This window comes from Triturus cristatus, chromosome 9, assembly GCF_964204655.1.
Source record: "Triturus cristatus chromosome 9, aTriCri1.1, whole genome shotgun sequence".
NCBI lineage: Eukaryota > Metazoa > Chordata > Amphibia > Caudata > Salamandridae > Triturus > Triturus cristatus.
In genome coordinates this window covers 432753623-432776239 of record NC_140592.1, presented here as the reverse complement: position 1 = coordinate 432776239, position 22617 = coordinate 432753623, and the positions used below count along the sequence as shown (strand labels likewise).

Below are 22617 nucleotides of genomic sequence, written 5' to 3'. Positions count from 1 at the left end.
GGCGTTTTGGGAAGGTCCGTTCTGTTTTGAGCTGCCTCGGTGGTAGTAGGGGGGGTGGTCCGAGGGCGAGGTTCTGGTGGTAGTGGAGCTGGGTGTCGTGGCGTTGTTGGGTGTCGGAGCTGCATGATCAGTAGCTGTATCACGTGTTGGTCTTTAGATGTGGGTGTGAGTTGGGTCGAAATAACGGAGTAGATAGTCGACCTCCTTATACCAGTTAAAGGTTGATGATAATTTGTTACTGCTAACTCGGCTTATCGCCTGCTTTTTGGATTGCATTGCAGATTTGGCTGGTCTTTGAAAATATGGGGAAGTGGTGTTTTCATGTTTTTTTTGCACGGGAACGGCTACTGTGCATTTCATTAGTGTTAGATGTGGCTCTTGGTTGTTGCGATTTTGTTGGTGTAAGGTATTGATGGAAGAGTGGTGAGATTTGAAGTTTTCACCAAGTTGAGAATCGGATGATACTTAAAAAACACAGAAAAAAATAAAGGTTTAATAAACGTTATAAATCGAAATTAGCATTTAAAAAACCTTTGAAATTCACTGAAAAAACCATAGGTTTCAGGCACATTATAGTTATAAATTAGCATTTAAAAAACCTTTGAAATTCACTGAAAAAAACATAGGTTTCAGGGACGTTATATAGTTAGGAATTAGCATTTAAAAAACCCTTAGAAATTCACTGAAAAAAACATAGGTTTCAGGGACGTTATAGTTAGTTGGACATTTGACTCATATAAAACCACAGAAATTCACCTGTTATAGTTAGTTGAGCTAACTATAACTCGCGCCCCCGCAGTGCACTGCTTATGACGTCACATATTACATCACTCATGACATGGTCAGTGACATCACTGATGGCATCACTGATGACATCTCAAATGACATCACTGATGACATCACTGATGACATCATCCACGTGGAAATCAGATGCACCTGACCAGACCCTAATATAACACTTGATACACCCAGTCTAAAATACAGAATATAATTTTAGAACCGTGAACACACCTATACCAGTTAGTAAATATCCACTCTCTAATTTGTAGGTCTACACACATCCATTTATTCACCTATGCACTGACTCATACATACAGTCAGCCATCAATACAGCATTATCATATCCAGTCACATATCTATACAGACACTCCCACACTGCCTCTCATTCTTAGAGTTATTCACACACCTAGTCAGTAATGGAAATTATCAGTAACACTTTCATTTACTCACCTGTACAGTTATACACATACCACATCACTTATTTAAACATATACTAACACATATTTATACTCTAATACAGTACCTAATACAAGGATACATTGATCCATACAGGCACTCTCGCAATCACTCATTCGCACATATAGTCATTTATATAGTCCAACACTCATATATACTGCCTTTCATATATGGAGTTACTCTCATGTACCACAGAGGCATCCATTCACTCACCGAGACACTCATACACACACTCACTCAGCCATACAGACCTTCACAGATACAGACTTGAACACATATACCTAGGGAATTAGCCACTCACACATCTATGCAGAGAGTCACCCACACATGCAGACACTCAGGTACTCATACAGGTACTCAGACAAGCAATGAATAGCTCATATAGATCCTCATTTAGTTGCTAACCAAACAATGGAACTGCTTACACATCAACTAACAACCTAAACAGTGTGAATGTCTATATATCAGTTGCTAACACATGCATTAAGCAAGACACAAATAATTATTCACTTATACAGTTAGTCATACACCTACTTAATCATCCATCCTGAGTCTTATACGCTCATTCATTCTTCAATACACCTTGGCATAGATTTATTTATATTCACTGAAAAAAAACCATAGGTTTCAGAGACGTTATAGTTAGAAATTAGTATTTAAAAAACCCTAGAAATTCACAGAAAAAAACATAGGTTTCAGGGGAGTTATAGTTAGCTGGCCATTTCACTCGTACAAGACCATAGAAATTCATCCGTCATAGTTAGTTCTGATAACTATAACTCACGCGCCCGCAATGCACTGCTGATGATGTCACATATTGCATCATTCATGACATGGTCAGTGATATCACTGATGACATCATTGATGACATCTCAAATGACATCACTGATGACATCACTGATGACATCATCCAGTGAATGTGGTTTAGTTTGAAATGTAAATAAGGAATAGATATATATAGCAATCTTTATTTAAGATTGAGTAGATATATAACTGTCTGGATGGAGGATTTAGTAGCTGCCTGACTGTCTGTTTAAGTGAGTAATTAAAAGTGTCTCACTTAATACATGGATTAGTAGCTAAACTAGGTGAATGTGTGCATCACTGTCTCTGGTGTTGTATAACATGCTGCATCAGTTGGCCACTAACTACATGAGTGTGTATATTAGTTATTGATTAGTTGGGTGAGTATTTGTATGGGACACTGAGTTTGTGTGTGGTTGGATGGGGTGTGTGTAACTCTATGCATAGATGTGTGAATGGTTGATTGAACAAGTGTATAGGTTTAAGAGTGCATGTGGAAACAGTTGTTTGGGTGACTGAGTGTATTTATTTATGTGTTGGTGAGCAAATATATGTTTTAGTTGTACATCTTCAACAAAGTAAAACAATAAAAGTCATTGTATGTGAGAGTTGGTGTATAAAAATTAGTATGTGTAAGAGTCAGTGATTGTGAGAGTAACTATATGAATGAGTATAATTGTAATGGTGATGATTTTTTAACATATTAACTATGAGTTACTATGTGTTTGAATAAAGGAGATGTTGTTGGATAATTGTGTAATTGAGTAAATGTAAGTGTGATTAATTTTTTTCATGAGTGAGTAGGAAGACTGCATAACCGACTAAGATGACTGCTGATGTGTCAATGTCTATATATGTGTATAAGTGCATTTGATAGTTTTCTATTAATTAGTGACTGCATGTATAAATGATTCTGTTGTTGAATGGGGAGTTGTGTGTGTAGAATTAGTAATCAGTGAGTGGGTGTGTAGTAACTGGTATTGGTGTGTCAATGGTTTCAAATATAGTACTCTGCATTTTACAGTGAGTGATGAAAGATTATACTAGTGTAAGATGAGGTGTATCAGATTGTCACGGGGATGATGTCATCAGTGATGTCATCAGTGATGTTATTTGAGATGTCCTCAGTGATGTCCTCAGTGATGTCTTCAGTGATGTCACTGACCTAGTCATGAATGATTCAATATGTGACATCACCAGCAGTACATTGCGGGCGCACGAGTTATAGTTAGCAGAACAAACTATAACGGAGGAATTTCTATGGTTTTGTACGAGTGAAATGGCCAGCTAACTATAACACCTGTGAAACCTATGTTTTTTTCTGTGAATTTCTAGGGTTTTTTAAATGCTAATTTCTAACTATAACGTCTCTGAAACCTATGGTTTTTTCAGTGAATTTCAAAGCTTTTTTAAATGCTAATTTCTAACTATAACGTCTCTGAAACCTATCATTTATTTTCAGTGAATTTCAAAGGTTTTTTAAATACTAATTTTTAAGTGTGATAGTAGTTAGACCTATGTTTTGTACTGATTTTCTACAGTTTTTTAACTGTTTATTTATAAATATTTTGGGGCATTTTATCAAGACCGGCGATAAAATTATCGCCGCTTTAGAGGCAGAAAACTGCCTCTAAAATGACAATAATGGGCTTGATAATATGCTCTACGGAATTCCAATTGAAGCTCAGCTTAGATGTCCTTTCACATCTAACATGGGCTTCAATTGGATTTCCATAGAGCATCTTACGAAGCCAATTATCGCCGTTTTAGCTACAGTTTTCTGACGCTAAAGCGGCAATAATTTTATCGTCTGTCATGATAATATGCCCCTCAATTCATTAAATAACATTATATATTTTTCTGAAAATTGCAAAAAAAACTTGTAAAGAACATTCAATATGAAATATTGATTAATTTTTTTGTTTTAATTTTTTATTTTAATATATTTATATTATTTTCTTTTTCAAAAAAAAGTTCCAAATTGTTCTCAGAGTCGCGCACTCAAAGCGTACACATCACGGTGGGTGCTTGGATTTTAGCCGCCATTTTAGAAAAGTTGTGAAGGATCCGCGTACGGTGTGCGACGGCTGCGTGATTTCAGTTACATCATTTAATATTACGTAATGTGCGCGATTGGTATGCGAACAGTCTGCGACTCCTGCTCCCACGCATTTGCGACACATGCGCATTGCGGTACGAGATGCTTTTGCGGTGGCGGGTCCCGCGTGACGTCATTTACATGCTGGGGCGTGCTGGGTGCACAACTCTCGCAAAAATTTTATGTTCCAAAATGATATGTATTTGTCTTTAATATACATATTAGGGCAATAGATTATCTAAGATATTCATAAAAATAATATATTTTTACTTATAATAAACTTAATATTATCTTTAACTATATTTTCGTGAAGTCGGGTGCGTGTATCGTGAGCGCAGAGAACCAGGTCAGCAGAGCTGCTGTAGAAACAGAGAAACCAGGGCAGCAGAGCCGTTGTAGAGCCAGAGAACCAGGTCAGCAGAGCTGCTCTAGAGCCTAAGAAGCAGGTTAGCAGAGCTGCTCTAGAACCAGAGACTGAGGTCAGTAGAGCTGCTCTAGAGCCAGAGACCCAGGTCATCAGAGCTGCTCTAGAGGCTGAGAACCAGGTCAGCAGAGCTGCTCTAGAGCCAGAGAACCAGGTCAGCAGAGCTGCTTTAGAGCCATAGAACCAGGTCAGCAGAGCTGCTCTAGAGGCAGAGAACCAGGTCAGCAGAACTGCTTTAGAGCCAGAGAACCAGGTCAGCAGAGCTGCTCTGGGGCCAGAGAAACCAGGTCAGCAGAGCTGCTTTAGAGCCATAGAACCAGGTCAGCAGAGCTGCTTTAGAGCCAGAGAACCAGGTCAGCAGAGCTGCTCTAGAGGCAGAGAACCAGGTCAGGAGAGCTGCTTTAGAGGGAGAGAACCAGGTCAACAGAGCTGCTTTAGAGCCAGAGAACCAGGTCAGCAGAGCTGCTCTAGAGCCAGAGAAACCAGGTCTCCAAAGCTGCTTTAGAGGGAGAGAACCAGGTAAGCAGAGCTGCTTTAGAGGCAGAGAACCAGGTCAGCAGAGCTGCTTTAGCACCATAGAACCAGGTCAGCAGAGCTGCTCTAGAGCCAGAGAAACCAGGTCTCCAGAGCTGCTTTAGAGGGAGAGAACCAGGTAAGCAGAGCTGCTTTAGAGGGAGAGAACCAGGTAAGCAGAGCTCTTTAGAGGGAGTGAAGCAGGTCAGCAGAGCTGCTTTAGAGCCAGAGAACAAGGTCAATAGAGCTGCTCTAGAGCCAGAGAACCAGGTCAGCAGAGCTGCTTTAGAGCCATAGAACCAGGTCAGCAGAGCTGCTTTAGAGCCAGAGAACCAGGTCAGCAGAGCTGCTCTAGAGGCAGAGAACCAGGTCAGGAGATCTGCTTTAGAGGGAGAGAACCAGGTCAGCAGAGCTGCTCTAGAGCCAGAGAAACCAGGTCTCCAGAGCTGCTTTAGAGGGAGAGAACCAGGTAAGCAGAGCTGCTTTAGAGGCAGAGAACCAGGTCAGCAGAGCTGCTTTAGCACCATAGAACCAGGTCAGCAGAGCTGCTTTAGAGGCAGAGAACCAGGTCAACAGAGCTGCTCTAGAGCCAGAGAACCAGGTCAGCAGAGCTGCTTTAGCACCATAGAACCAGGTCAGCAGAGCTGCTCTAGAGGCGGAGAACCAGGTCAGCAGAGCTGATTTAGAGGGAGAACCAGGTCAGCAGAGCTGATTTGGAGCCAGAGAACCAGGTCAGCAGAGCTGCTCTAGAGCCACAGAACCAGGTCAACAGAGCTGTTTTAGAGCCATAGAACCAGGTCAGCAGAACTACTGCAGTAGAGCCAGAGAACCAGGTCAGCTGAGCTGCTCTAGAGCCTAAGAACCAGATCAGCAGAGCTGCTCTAGATCCAGAGAACCAGGTCAGCAGAGCTGCTGTAGTGCCAGAGAAACCAGGTCAGTAGAGTTGCTTTAGAGAGAGAGAACCAGGTCAGCAGAGCTGCTTTATAGCCAAGGGACCAGGTCAGCAGAGCTGCTCTAGAGCCAGAGAACCAGGTCATCAGAACTGCTTTAGAGCTATAGAACTGGGTCAGCAGAGCTGTGTAGAGCCAGAGAACCAGGTCAGCAGAGCTGCTCTAGAGCCTAAGAACTAGGTCAGCAGAGCTGCTTTAGAGCCAGAGAACCAGGTAGCAGAGCTGCTTTAGAGGGAGAGAACTGGGTCAGCAGAGCTGCTTTAGAGCCAGAGAACTAGGCCAACGGAGCTGCTTTAGAGCCAGAGAACCAGGTCAGCAGAGTTGCTCTAGAGCCGGAGAACCAAGTCAGCAGAGCTGCTTTAGAGCCATAGAACCAGGTCAGCAGAGCTACTTTAGAGCCAGAGAATCAGGTCAGCAGAGCTGCTCTAGAGCCTAAGATCCAGGTCAGCAGAGCTGCTCTAGAGCCAGAGAACCAGATCAGCAGAGCTGCTGTAGAGCCAGAGAAACCAGGTCAGTAGAGCTGCTTTAGAGAGGAGAGAACCGGGACAGCAGAGCTGCTCTAGAGGGAGAGAACCAGGTCAGCAGAGCTGCTCTAGAGCCAGAGAACCATGTCAGCAGAACTGGTTTAGAGCCATAGAACCAGGTCAGCAGAGCTGCTTTAGAGGGAGAGAACCAGGTCCGCAGAGCTGTTGTAGAGCCAGAGAACCAGGTCAGCAGAGCTGCTTTAGAGCCAGAGAACCAGGTCAGCAGAGCTGCTCTAGCTGACACAAACTGACTGACACTGACTGACTGACACTGACTGATTGACACTGACTGACACTGATTGACTGACACTGACACTGACTGACACTGACACTGACTTACACTGATTGACTGACACTGACTTACTGACACTGACTGACTGACACTGACTGACTGACTGACTGACACTGACTGACACAGACGGACAATGACTGACTGCTCTCTACTACTTTACTACTCACTCTATACTACACTCTACTACTCACTCTCTACTACTCTACTACTCTTTACTACTCACTCTCTACAACTCACTCTCTACTGCTCTCTACTACTCACTCTCTACTACTCTCTACTACCCTCTACTACTCACTTTCTACTACTCTCTACTACTCACTCTACTACTCACTCTCTACTACTCTCTAATATTCACTCTCAACTACTCACTCTCTACTACTCTCTGCTACTCTCTCTCTACTACTCTCTCTCTACTACTCACTCTCTACTATTCACACTCTACTACTCTCTAATACTCTCTGCCACTACTCTCTACCTCACACTCTCTACTACTCACTCTCTACTACTCTCTAATACTCACTCTACCACTCTACTACTCTCTACCACTCACTCTCTACTGCTCTACTACTCACTCTCAACTACTCTCTACTACTCTCTCTCTACTACTCACTCTCTACTACTCACTCTACTACTCTCATTCTACTATTCTCTCTCTACCACTCACTCTCTGCTATTCACTTTCTACTACTCACTCTTTATTACTCCCTCTCTACTACTCACTCTCTATTACTCTCTACTACTCACTCTCCACTACTCGCTATATACTACTCGCTCTCTACCACTCTCTACTACTCACTCTCTACTACTCTACTACTCCCTATACTACTCACTTTCTACTACTCTACTAATCTCTACTACACTCTCTACTAGTCTCTACAACTCACTCTACTACTCTCTACTTCTCTCTACCACTCACTCTCTACTACTCTACTAATCACTCTCTACTACTCTCTTCCTACTACTCACTCTACTCCTCTCTACTACTCACTCTACTACTGTCTAATACTCAAGTCTCTACTACTCTCTCTCTACTACTCTCTACTACACACTCTCTACTACTTGCTCTCTACTACGCTCTACTACTCACTCTCCACTACACACTCTCTACTACTCACTCTCAACTACTCACTCTCAACTACTCTGTACTACTCACTCTAGTACTCACTCTATACTACTCTACACTACTCTCTCTACTTCTCACTCTCTACTACTCTCTCTACTACTCAACCTCTACTACTCTCTACTACTCACTCTCTACTGAACACTCTCTACTACTTGCTCTCTACTACTCGCTCTCTAATACTCTCTACTACTCACTACTACTCTCTACTACTCTCTCTCAACAACTCCACTACTCTCTACTTCTCACTCTCTACTACTCACTCTTTACTACTCTACTACTCTCTACTACTCTCTCTACTACTCACTCTCTACTACTCACTCTCTACTACTCACTCTCTACTACTCTCTACTACTCACTCTCTACTACACACTCTCTACTACTCACTCTCTACTACTCTCTAATACTCTCTACTACTACTGTCTACTACTCTCTACTACTCACTCTCTACTACTCACGCTCTACTACTCTCTACTACTCACTCTACCACTCTCTGCTACTCTCTACCACTCACTCTCTACTGCTCTACTACTCACTCTCTACTACTCTCTCTCTCTACGACTCACTCTCTACTACTCACTATACTACTCTCTCTCTCTACTACTCTCTCTCTACCACTCACTCTCTGCTATTCACTCTCTACTACTCACTCTTTACTACTCCCTCTCTACTACTCACTCTCTATTACTCTCTACTACTCACTCTCCACTACTTGCTATCTACTACTCGCTCTCTACCACTCTCTACTACCCACACTCTACTACTCACTCTCTACTACTCTACTACTCTCTTTACTACACTCTACTACTCTCTCTACTTCTCACTCTCTACTACTCTCTCTACTACTCACCCTCTACTACTCTCTACTACCCACTCTCTACTACACACTCTCTACTTCTTGCTCTCTACTACGTGCTCTCTACTACTCTCTACTACTCACTCTCTACTACTCTCTACTACTCACTCTCTACTACTCTCTCTCTACTACTCCACTACTCTCTACTGATCTCTCTCTACTACTCACTCTCTACTACTCTACTGCTCTCTACTACTCTCTCTCTACTACTCACACTCTACTACTCACTTTCTACTACTCACTCTACTACTCACTCTCTACTACTCACTCTCTACTATTCTCTACTACTCTCTCTACTACGCTCTACTACTCACTCAACTACTCACTCTCTACTACTCACTTTACTACTCTCTACTACTCACTCTCTGCGACTCTCTCTATTACTCTCTACTACTCTCTACTACTCACTCTCTACTCTCTATTACTCACTCTCTACTCTCTACCTCTCTACCTCTCTCTACCTCTCTCTCTACTACTCTCTACCTGTGCCTCTCTACCTCTACACCTGTACCTCTCTACCTCTCTCTACCTCTGTCTACTTGCACACATATGCACAAATATATACGCATATATATGCATATGCATTTATATATGTATTTGTGTATATATATACATATTATCTACTGGCGGTCGCCAGTAGATAGTTATAGTTAGGACCGTGTTTCCATAGGAAATCTGAAAATTCTATTTTGAATAACTTTGGCGCCGGTTGACGGATCCTCGCAAAATTTTCAAAACTAATGGGGTGCTCCGCTCAGCTCCTACCCTGGAAGTCTCGGGGTGATTCGTCAAGCGAGGGCTGAGAAAAAAGGGGGGTCCCAAAACACGTTTTCCCCATGCATTTTCCCGTAGGACCTTTAGTCGAAGGTACAGCCCGAACGGCTGAACAGAATTACTTGAAATTTGGCAAAGAGGTAGTCCTCAGGTCAGGGATGTGCCTTTTGCATATATGTTGTCAATCTGTTCAGTAGTTTCTGAGAAAATTGTATTTAAAAGCACATAAATATCTATATGCGCGCACCGTGCGCGCATGGTGCCGTGCGCGAGACTAATTCTGATTGGTGGTTACATGTCAGTCAACATTTGAATCGGTCGAAATCAGGAAGTGTCGGCCACCATTTTGTGTGTGACAGTGAAAAAGAAAGGTGGAGAACGTGAAAAGGGGGCAGGGTAAAGAGTTCCTGACCCCCTAGCTTTTGTCAGGGGGTCCCTGAAGGACCATGAAGGGTGAAAAAAACATTTATTTATTTTTAAATTGCGGGGTGCACGCACGGTGCACGCACGGCGGAAAAAAAATCATTAAAAAAATAGAATTAAAAATCAAATTTAAGTGTTTAGATGTTAGGTGGCTCTAAAAAGAGCTGTTGTGTTAATTGAGGAACAGCAGAACAGAAAAATGACAAAAGTTGTAGGGTGCCGCACGTGTGCTGCTGTATCTTGCTCTCTATTAGGGGAATGCTGGTGTCCCCATAAGAGAGAAGAGCATTGCACACATTGCATCGTATATGCACCCTCTTAAACAGAGGGTGTATATCCAGAGGAACAGAAGCAGGTGAAGCTGCCGCCGCAGATGAAGTGCTCGGCTGAGCTGCCGATGATGTGCTCGGCTGACCTGCTGTGGATGTGCTCGGCTGAGCTGATGGAGGGTTTTCTCTAGCAGCTCGAGCATAAGCCAAAGGATGCACTTCTCTAACGTGCCTGATCATAGTGAAGATACTAAAAGAGTATTTCTTTTTAGGATCTCCTCTTGATAAGACACCATTACAAATAGTGCAGGTGACTTTTGGAGCATTCACCTTCTTCTGCCCCTCTGGAAAAGTGAAAAATTGCCATATAAAAGATTTTTTCTGTTTCCTCTGTCTCTGTGGCACAAGGGTCTCCTGCTCACTCCCAGAAGATGACTGCTGCTCTGCCATTCTCAAGTACTGGAGTACTGGAATAGCTGCTCAGCTCCTTCTCCCAGGGAATCAGAAGTAATAATGAGGGGAGTGGGTGTGGTGTTGGAAGTTTCTGGAACTGAAACTACTATAAACCATTGAAAAGTGTTGTTTCTTAATCACATGACCTGAAACTACTATAAACCAATGAAAAGTGTTGTTTATAAATCACATGACTTGCCGTGCGCGCACCGTGCGCGCATGGAGCACGCACGCATGCGCATACGGAGCATGCGCGTACGGAGCATGCTCGCATGCGCGTAAGGAGCACGCGCGTACGGAGCACGCACGACGTACGCATGCGCACGTGGAGCACGTACGCATGCGTACACGGAGCAGGTACGCATGGGTGCACCGTGCACGCACTGTGCGCGCACGGTCAAAAACACTTACAAAAAAAAAATAATAATAATAATAAAAGAGTTTATAAATTTATAGAAGATATTAACTATGTTCAACTCTATACAAAATAAAAAAAATAAAAACCGAGCCATTCCATATTACAGGATAAAGTTAATCTATAACTATATATATAGACACCGGTATAAAGAAGCGAAAACGCACTCTCAAAGGTCAGTCTTTTTAATTACAAATCGCTACGCGTTTCGACACAACTCGTGTCTTGGTCACACGATTTTTACTCGGTTCTCAAGCGTACATATAGGTATATGTAGACATAGAAGAGGTGTTAAGTTATTGCTCATTTGAGCTGCAATGCGGCCGCCATTTCTAAACAGGTTCAAACCTCATGCATGCAAATGAATATGTCCAAGTTACCTTGCTTAAGACTGTACATCAGCTTAATAGCATGTTTACAAGAGGTTATTCACAAGAAATTCAGTAAATACAATGTCATATTGTCGGAGTCCTGTTACGTGTTTACCATACATTTAGCTTTTGGTGCCGGCAAAAACAGGTACTTCAACCAACTTTATCAATCGCAAGTTGACACTCACGGACAAATACTCGTGATAAGGGTTACTGAAGCCATGTGGACTCTACTATATATGCATCAAGCGGACTAGTGCCACATTTGTTATTATTAACGTGTTGGCATGCATATATGTTGTTCTCAGACTACGAACTCAATTTTTTGGATTTGTTAGCGGACTAGTGCCTCATATATACAATACACCCGTGGAAACAGAATGCATAGCTCGAATACCAAATGGCAAATAGAAGATAAGAGCAGTTAGCACATCCAAATTACAACCACATGGTAATTAGCGAAAACCAAAGTCACAAGAGTGTACGCGACATAACAAAGGAAAAAGATGAATATACTAAAATTATATGAAAACTGTGCAGTTCTTATCTATATAGGTAGCTTATTGTAAAATAAACATTTAAAAAATATAATAATACATTCATAAATTAGCATTTACAAAACCTTGCAAATTCACTTAAAAAACCATAGGTTTCACACGTTATAGTTAGGAATTAGCATTTGAAAATCCTTGCAAATTCACTAAAAAAAACATAGTTTCACACACGTTATAGTTAGGAATTTGCATTTAAAAAACCCTTGCAAATTCACTGAAAAAACCATAGGTTTCACACACGTTATAGTTAGGAACTAGCATTTAAAAAACCTTGCAAATTCACTGAAAAAACCATAGGTTTCACACATGTTATAGTTAGCTGGACATTTCACTCGTAAAAAAACAATGAAATTCCCCGTTATAGTTAGTTCAGCTAACTATAACTCGCGCGCCCGCAATCCACTGCTGATGACGTCACATATTACATCACTCATGACATGGTCAGTGACATCACTGATGACATCACTGATGACATCTCAAATGACATCACTGATGACATCACTGATGACGTCATCCATGTGATAAATTACCACATCTTCTCACACCCTAATATAACCTTTGATACACCGAAACAAAATTTAAGAGTTCCATTCTCAAAACCATACATACTGCAATATCAATAACTACATACCCACTTATTAACTCTTAGGTCTACATACACCTCCACTCATTCACCTGTACAGTCACTCATACTTACAGTCACTCCATACAAAACTATCACATGCATTTATACACCTATATAGACACTCACACACTACTAATCATCCATAGAGGTACTCTCACACCTACTCAGTCATGCAAATAATCACACTCCCATTTACTCACCTATGCGGTTATACAAACTCAAGTTCACTTACTCATAAACATAGTATCACATTCTTACACTCTTATAGAATCATTGATACAAGCACACACTCATCCATACAGTCACTCTCACAATCACACACTCTCACATCTACCCACTTATATACTCTTACATGCATATATACTGCCTTTCACATATGTAGTTAGTCACAAATGTACCACTGAGATATACATTCAATCCCTAACACACCCATACATACACTCACTCAACCATACAGTCCATCACAGATGCACTCTTAAAACCATGCACCCATAGAATCACCCACCCACACATCTATGCATAGAGTCACACACACCCTACCCACACAAACACTCAGGAACCCATACAGATACTGAGACAAGCAATCAATAACTCATATAGACACTTATATAGGTATTCACAAAACCATGCCGCCACTTCTACACCAACATGCAGACACATACAAACATTTACACAGTTTAGTCACTAGTCTGCAGTAAGATACATTTAATAACTCACTTATAGAGTCAGTTATGCACCACAGAAAATCATCCATTTACACACTTGTACACCCACTAATTCTTCAACAGGCTTTTCCCTATATATATTAACCATATTAAAATTGTTCAGAAACACATATTCAATGGATGATGTCATCAGTGATGTCATCAGTGATGTCATTTGAGATGTCATCAGTGATGTCATGAGTGATGTCACTGACCATGTCATGAGTGATGTAATATGTGACGTCATCAGCAGTGGATTGCGGGCGCGCGGGTTATAGTTAGCTGAACTAACTATAACGGGGGAATGTCATTGGTTTTTTACAAGTGAAATGTCCAGCTAACTATAACATGTGTGAAACCTATGTTTTTTTCAGTGAATTTGCAAGGTTTTTTAAATGCTAATTCCTAACTATAACATGTGTGAAACCTATGTTTTTTTCAGTGTATATATATATATATACATAAATATATAAACATATATATAATCTGCATATCTATATAAATGCATGCATAAATATACATATACATATATGCATACATATGCATGTTATGTAAATAAAAGTTTGAAAAACACTAATACAAGCAAAGCTAAAAAGCCACTTAATTACATACAGAATTGCTTTAACTTAAACGAGGGCGAGACCTATTACATTTTCAATGCTTGTTTACTTTGGTTCCATCAAGAAGGCATTCAGATGTGTCACACATTTGCCATCAATTCTGAATGTTAGCACTCTAGTTGCTCAATAGATCACTGTAGTAAAGCTACTGCTGGTATTCAAAGTGCATGTTTCAGTCTGACAATACTTTCCACATTGATGACTTTGATATGCAAATACGCCACATTAATCGAAGGGAGTCTGGTGTTGTGGTCACTGGCAAGAAGTTTGGGTCACTGCAATTCAGGACTCAGGACACAGTTTCACATGTGGTATCGGTTTGTGTTGAAGACGGTTAGTTGTACTATTTGTCGCCGGTCGCCCACAGTGTAGGGCAGAGGTAGCGGTGAGCTAGGGTCCACAGCCACATGCATGCATTGGTGACCCAAACAAACCTTGCGTAGTACAGGTTCAGTGGCACCACGTGTCATCGGTCTTCCATGTGGAAATACCCCTCGGTGATCGAAGGGAATCTGGTGCTGTGGTTGCTGCCATTGAGGAATCATGACACAGTTACACATGTGGGATCGGCTTGTGTTGAACAGGGTTAGTTGGCACCACATGTCGCCGGTCGTCCTCAGTGTAGGTCAGAGGCAGCAGTCAGAAAACGCCCACAGGCAGGTGATGTTGACTTGAGCTGCACAGATTGGGAGCATTTGGTCTTCTTAACCCATTATATTCTCTTACACAATTTGCATTGCTACTAATGTTGAATTGTGAACTATGTAACTCCAGTGTAGGGCGGAAGCAGTGGTCAGGATGGGCACACAGCCACGTGGCGTTGAGTTCAGCTGCATAGTTAGTGGCACCTGGAGTACTCACCGTGCGTGTACCCTGCGATGAGACGTGGTCCCGGTGGGCCGCACTGGGAGCAATGTGTTTTGTCTAATGAATTCTGTGTTGATAAGCCCATGTGGCGAAGACTTATGATGCAGTGAGCTAGTAGTACCTGAAGCACACAGCATGTGCGCACCCTGTGATGGTGCATGGTCTGGGTGGGTCGCACTGGGAGCAACGTGTGTTGCGAACTGGACTGCGATATCTGCAATCGCCCCTACATCTGAATTGTGAGCCATGCTGTCCGTAGTGTAGATTGAAAGCAGTAGTCGGTACAGACATAAGTCTGCTGTGCTGTGCCGCTGGGTTCGCAGGGGCCCTGTGTCGAGGAGGCCCGTGGTTATGGCGGCTGCCACATGCCAGGGTGAGGGCTGCCGTTCTGACAGACTCGTTGGTCTTCCCACAAGTGAACCATGCCTAGGGCCTGGTCTATTTATTCATACTCCTACACTGGAGTGGCGTACGTTGGAGCAGCCCACTCCAGTTCCCGTTACAGGGGGGGAAAATACAGCTACATGACCAAGATCTTCCCCACTGCCTGAGGTAACATGGTTGCGTCCACTGTGCACTACACTACAAGTATCAATAGTATATCTCCACATGGAGAGGTTTGTGCTTTACATAGTGAGTTCTGTGCAGCACATGAGCGTTACACTTGACATTGAGTGCTTTATCAGTGATGGGTGACTTGCCTCCTTCATATATAGTTGGTTGCTCATCTCCCAACATTCAGCTATTGTGTGGCTGAGGGGCATGTCGTTTTGGGAAGGTCCGTTGTTCTGTTTTGTGCTGCCTCGGTGGTAGTAGGGGGGGTGGTCCGAGGGGGAGGTTCTGGTGGTAGTGGAGCTGGGTGTCGTGGCGTTGTTGGGTGTCGGAGCTGCATGATCAGTAGCTGTATCACATGTTGGTCTTTAGATGTGGGTGTGAGTTGGGTCGAAATAAAGGAGTAGATAGTCGACCTCCTTACACCAGTTAAAGGTTGATGTTAATTTGTTACTGCTAACTCGGCTAATCGCTTGCTTTTTGGATTGCATTGCAGATTTGGCTGGTCTTTGAAAATATGGGGAAGTGGTGTTTTCATGTTTTTTTTGCACGGGAACGCCTACTGTGCATTTCATTAGTGTTAGATGTGGCTCTTGGTTGTGGCGATTTTGTTGGTGTAAGGTATTGATGGAAGAGTGGTGAGATTTGAAGTTTTCACCAAGTTGAGAATGGGATGATACTTAAAAAACACAGAAAAAAAGATAGGTTTAATGAACGTTATAAATAGAAATTAGCATTTAAAAAACCTTTGAAATTCACTGAAAAAACCATAGGTTTCAGGCACATTATAGTTATAAATTAGCATTTAAAAAACCTTTGAAATTCACTGAGAAAAACACAGGTTTCAGGCACGTTATAGTTAACAATTTGCATTTAAAAAACCTTGGAAATTCACTGAAAAAACCATAGGTTTCAGGGACGTTATAGTTAGGAATTAGCATTTAAAAAACCCTTAGAAATTCACTGAAAAAAACATAGGTTTCAGGGACGTTATAGTTAGTTGGACATTTAACTCATATAAAACCACAGAAATTCACCTGTTATAGTTAGTTGAGCTAACTATAACTCACGCCCTCGCAGTGCACTGCTGATGTCATCACATATTACATCACTCATGACATGGTCAGTGACATCACTGATGGCATCACTGATGACATCTCAAATGACATCACTGATGACATCACTGATGACATAATCCACGTGGAAATCAGATGCACCTGATCAGACCCTAATATAACACTTGATACACCCAGTCTAAAATACAGAATATAATTTTCGAACCGTGAACACACCTATACCAGTTAGTAAATATCCACTCTCTAATTTGTAGGTCTACACACATCCATTTATTCACCTATGCACTCACTCATACATACAGTCAGCCATCAATACAGCATTATCCAGTCACATATCTATACAGACACTCCCACACTGCCTCTCATTCTTAGAGTTATTCACACACCTAGTCAGTAATGGAAATTATCAGTAACACTTTCATTTACTCACCTGTACAGTTATACACATACCACGTCACTTATTTAAACATATACTAACACATATTTATACTCTAATACAGTACCTAATACAAGGATACATTGATCCATACAGGCACTCTCACAATCACTCATTCGCACATATAGTCATTTATATAGTCCAACACTCATATATACTGCCTTTCATATATGGAGTTACTCTCATGTACCACAGAGGCATCCATTCACTCACCGAGACACTCATATACACACTCACTCAGCCATACAGACCTTCACAGATACAGACTTGAACACATATACCTAGGGAATTAGCCACTCACACATCTATGCAGAGAGTCACCCACCCCCACCCACCCATGCAGACACTCAGGTACTCATACAGGTACTCAGACAAGCAATGAATAGCTCATATAGATCCTCATTTAGTTGCTAACCAAACAATGGAACTGCTTACACACCAACTAACAACCTAAACTGTGTGAATGTCTATATATCAGTTGCTAACACATGCATTAAGCAAGACACAAATAATTATTCACTTATACAGTTAGTCATACACCTACTTAATCATCCATCCTGAGTCTTATACGCTCATTCATTCTTCAATACACCTTGGCATAGATATATTTATATTCACTGAAAAAAAAACATAGGTTTCAGAGACGTTATAGTTAGAAATTAGTATTTAAAAAACCCTAGAAATTCACAGAAAAAAACATAGGTTTCAGGGGTGTTATAGTTAGCTGGCCATTTCACTCGTATAAGACCATAGAACTTCATCCGTTATAGTTAGTTCTGATAACTATAACTCACGCGCCAGCAATGCACTGCTGATGATGTCACATATTGCATCATTCATGACATGGTCAGTGACATCAATGATGCCATCATTGATGACATCTCAAATGACATCACTGATGACATCACTGATGACATCATCCAGTGAATGTGGTTTAGTTTGAAATGTAAATATGTATTAGATATATATATATAGCAATCTTTATTTAAGATTGAGTGGATATATAACTGTCTGGACGGAGGATTTAGTAGCTGCCTGACTGTCTGTTTAAGTGAGTAATTAAAAGTGTCTCACTTAATACATGGATTAGTAGCTAAACTAGGTGAATGTGTGCATCACTGTCTCTGTTGTTGTATAACATGCTGCATCAGTTGGCCACTAACTACATGAGTGTGTATATTAGTTATTGATTAGTTGGGTGAGTATTTGTATGGGACACTGAGTTTGTGTGTGGTTGGATGGGGTGTGTGTAACTCTATGCATAGATGTGTGAATGGTTGATTGAACAGGTGTATAGGTTTAAGAGTGCATGTGGAAACAGTTGTTTGGGTGACTGAGTGTATTTATTTGTGTGTTGGTGAGCGAATATATGTTTTAGTTGTACATCTTCAACAAAGTAAAAAAATAAAAGTCATTGTATGTGATAGTTGGTGTATAAAAATTAGTATGTGTAAGAGTCAGTGATTGTGAGAGTAACTATATGAATGAGTATAATTGTAATGGTGATGATTTTTTAACATATTAACTATGAGTTACTATGTGTTTGAATAAATGAGATGTTGTTGGATAATTGTGTAAGTGAGTAAATGTAAGTGTGATTAATTTTTTTCATGAGTGAGTAGGAAGACTGTATAACTGACTAAGATGACTGCTGATGTGTCAATGTCTATATATGTGTCTAAGTGCATTTGATAGTTTTCTATTAATTAGTGACTGCATGCATAAATGATTCTGTTGTTGAATGGGGAGTTGTGTGTGTAGAATTAGTAATCAGTGAGTGGGTGTGTAGTAACTGGTATTGGTGTGTCAATGGTTTCAAATATAGTACTCTGCATTTTACAGTGAGTGATGAAAGATTATACTAGTGTAAGATGAGGTGTATCAGATTGTCACGTGGATGATGTCATCAGTGATGTCATCAGTGATGTCATTTGAGATGTCCTCAGTGATGTCCTCAGTGATGTCATCAGTGATGTCACTGACCTAGTCATGAATGATTCAATATGTGACATCATCAGCAGTACATTGCGGGCGCACGAGTTATAGTTAGCAGAACGAACTATACCGGAAGAATTTCTATGGTTTTGTACGAGTGAAATGGCCAGCTAACTATATCACCCGTGAAACCTATGTTTTTTTCTGTGAATTTCTAGGGTTTTTTAAATGCTAATTTCTAACTATAACGTCTCTGAAACCTATGGTTTTTTCAGTGAATTTCAAAGCGTTTTTAAATGCTAATTTCTAACTATAACGTCTCTGAAACCTATGGTTTATTTTCAGTGAATTTCAAAGGTTTTTTAAATACTAATTTTTAAGTGTGATAGTAGTTAGACCTATTTTATTGTAATGATTTTCTACAGTTTTTTAACTGTTTATTTATAAATATTTTGGGGCATTTTATCAAGACAGGCGATAAAATTATCGCCGCTTTAGAGGCAGAAAACTGCCTCTAAAACGACGATAATGGGCTTGATAATATGCTCTACGGAATTCCAATTGAAGCTCAGGTTAGATGTCCTTTCACATCTAACATGGGCTTCAATTGGAATTCCATAGAGCATATTATGAAGCCAATTATCGCCGTTTTAGCTGCAGTTTTCTGCCGCTAAAGCGGCGATAATTTTATCGCCTGTCATGATAATATGCCCCCAATTCATTAAATAACATTATATATTTTTCTGTAAATTGCAAAAAAAACTTGTAAAGAACATTCAAAATGAAATATTGATTAATTTTTTTGTTTTCATTTTTTATTTTAATATATTTATATTATTTTCTTTTTCAAAAAAAAAGTTCCAAATTATTTTCAGAGTCGCGCACTCAAAGCGTACACATCACGGTGGGTGCTTGGATTCTAGCCGCCGTTTTAGAAAAGTTGTGAAGGATCCGCGTATGGTGTGCGACGGCTGCGTGTTTTTCAGTTACATCATTTAATATTACGTAATGTGCGCGATTGGTATGCGAACAGTCCGCGACTCCTGCTCCCGCGCATTTGCGACACATGCGCATTGCGGTACGAGATGCTTTTGCGGTGGCGGGTCCCGCGTGACATCATTTACATGCTGGGGCGTGCTGGGTGCACAACTCCCGCAAAAATTTTATGTTCCAAAATGATATGTATTTGTCTTTAATATACATATTAGGGCAATAGATTATCTAAGATATTCATAAAAATAATATATTTTTACTTATAATAAACGTAATATTATCTTTAAATATATTTTCGTGAAGTCGGGTGCGTGTATCGTGAGCGCAGAGAACCAGGTCAGCAGAGCTGCTGTAGAAACAGAGAAACCAGGGCAGCAGAGCCGTTGTAGAGCCAGAGAACCAGGTCAGCAGAGCTGCTCTAGAGCCTAAGAAGCAGGTTAGCAGAGCTGCTCTAGAGCCTAAGAAGCAGGTTAGCAGAGCTGCTCTAGAACCAGAGACTGAGGTCAGTAGAGCTGCTCTAGAGCCAGAGACCCAGGTCATCAGAGCTGCTCTAGAGCCTGAGAACCAGGTCAGCAGAGCTGCTCTAGAGCCAGAGAACCAGGTCAGCAGAGCTGCTGTAGTGCCAGAGAAACCAGGTCAGTAGAGTTGCTTTAGAGAGAGAGAACCAGGTCATCAGAACTGCTTTAGAGCTATAGAACTGGGTCAGCAGAGCTGTGTAGAGCCAGAGAACCAGGTCAGCAGAGCTGCTCTAGAGCCTAAGAACTAGGTCAGCAGAGCTGCTTTAGAGCCAGAGAACCAGGTAGTAGAGCTGCTTTAGAGATAGAGAACTGGGTAAGCAGAGCTGCTTTAGAGCCAGAGAACCAGGCCAGTGGAGCTGCTTTAGAGCCAGAGAAACCAGGTCAGCAGACCTGCTTTAGAGGGAGAGACCCAGGTCAGCAGAGCTGCTTTAGAGGCAGAGGACCAGGTCAGCAGAGCTGCTTTAGCACCATAGAACCAGGTCAGCAGAGCTGCTTTAGAGGCAGAGAACCAGGTCAACAGAGCTGCTCTAGAGCCAGAGAACCAGGTCAGCAGAGCTGCTTTAGCACCATAGAACCAGGTCAGCAGAGCTGCCCTAGAGTCGGAGAACCAGGTCAGCAGAGCTGATTTAGAGGGAGAGAACCAGGTCAGCAGAGCTGATTTAGATCCAGAGAACCAGGTCAGCAGAGCTGCTTTAGAGCCCAGAGAACCAGGTAGCAGAGCTGCTTTAGAGGTAGAGAACTGGGTTAGCAGAGCTGCTTTAGAGCCAGAGAACCAGGCCAGTGGAGCTGCTTTAGAGCCAGAGAAACCAGGTCAGCAGACCTGCTTTAGAGGGAGAGAACCAGGTCATCAGAGCTGCTTTAGAGGCAGAGGACCAGGTCAGCAGAGCTGCTTTAGCACCATAGAACCAGGTCAGCAGAGCTGCTTTAGAGGCAGAGAACCAGGTCAACAGAGCTGCTCTAGAGCCAGAGAACCAGGTCAGCAGAGCTGCTTTAGCACCATAGAACAAGGTCAGCCGAGCTGCTCTAGATCCAGAGAACCAGGTCAGCAGAGCTGCTCTAGAGCCACAGAACCAGGTCAGCAGAGCTGTTTTAGAGCCATAGAAGCAGGTCAGCAGAACTACTGCAGTAGAGTCAGAGAACCAGGTCAGCAGAGCTGCTCTAGAACCTAAGAACCAGGTCAGCAAAGCTGCTCTAGATCCAGAGAACCAGGTCAGCAGAGCTGCTGTAGTGCCAGAGAAACCTGGTCAGTAGAGTTGCTTTAGAGAGAGAGAACCAGGTCAGCAGAGCTGCTTTATAGCCAAGGGACCAGGTCAGCAGAGCTGCTCTAGAACCAGAGAACCAGGTCATCAGAACTGCTTTAGAGCTATAGAACTGGGTCAGCAGAGCTGTGTGGAGCCAGAGAACCAGGTCAGCAGAGCTGCTCTAGAGCCTAAGAACTAGGTCAGCAGAGCTGCTTTAGAGCCAGAGAACCAGGTAGCAGAGCTGCTTTAGAGGGAGAGAACTGGGTCAGCAGAGCTGCTTTAGAGCCAGAGAACCAGGCCAACGGAGCTGCTTTAGAGCCAGAGAACCAGGTCAGCAGAGTTGCTCTAGAGCCAGAGAACCAAGTCAGCAGAGCTGCGTTAGAGCCATAGAACCAGGTCAGCAGAGCTACTTTAGAGCCAGAGAACCAGGTCAGCAGAGCTGCTCTAGAGCCTAAGATCCAGGTCAGCAGAGCTGCTCTAGAGCCAGAGAACCAGATCAGCAGAGCTGCTGTAGAGCCAGAGAAACCAGGTCAGTAGAGCTGCTTTAGAGAGGAGAGAACCAGGACAGCAGAGCTGCTCTAGAGGGAGAGAACCAGGTCAGCAGAGCTGCTCTAGAGCCAGAGAACCATGTCAGCAGAACTGGTTTAGAGCCATAGAACCAGGTCAGCAGAGCTGCTTTAGAGGGAGAGAACCAGGTCCGCAGAGCTGTTGTAGAGCCAGAGAACCAGGTCAGCAGAGCTGCTTTAGAGCCAGAGAACCAGGTCAGCAGAGCTGCTCTACCTGACACAAACAGACTGACACTGACTGACTGACACTGACTGATTGACACTGACTGACACTGATTGACTGACACTGACACTGACTGACACTGACACTGACTGACACTGATTGACTGACACTGACTTACTGACACTGACTGACTGACACTGACTGACACTGACTGACTGATACTGACTGACACTGATTGACTGACA

At 42.2% G+C, this 22617-nt stretch overlaps 1 protein-coding gene across 1 annotated transcript in view; it reads left to right on the top strand.

The window, feature by feature from the left end:
* Positions 1-22617, top strand: part of LOC146798097 (cytochrome P450 2G1-like) — a 1186024-nt gene that overhangs the window by 168106 nt on the left and 995301 nt on the right. The gene's annotated exons all lie outside the window — the stretch shown is intronic.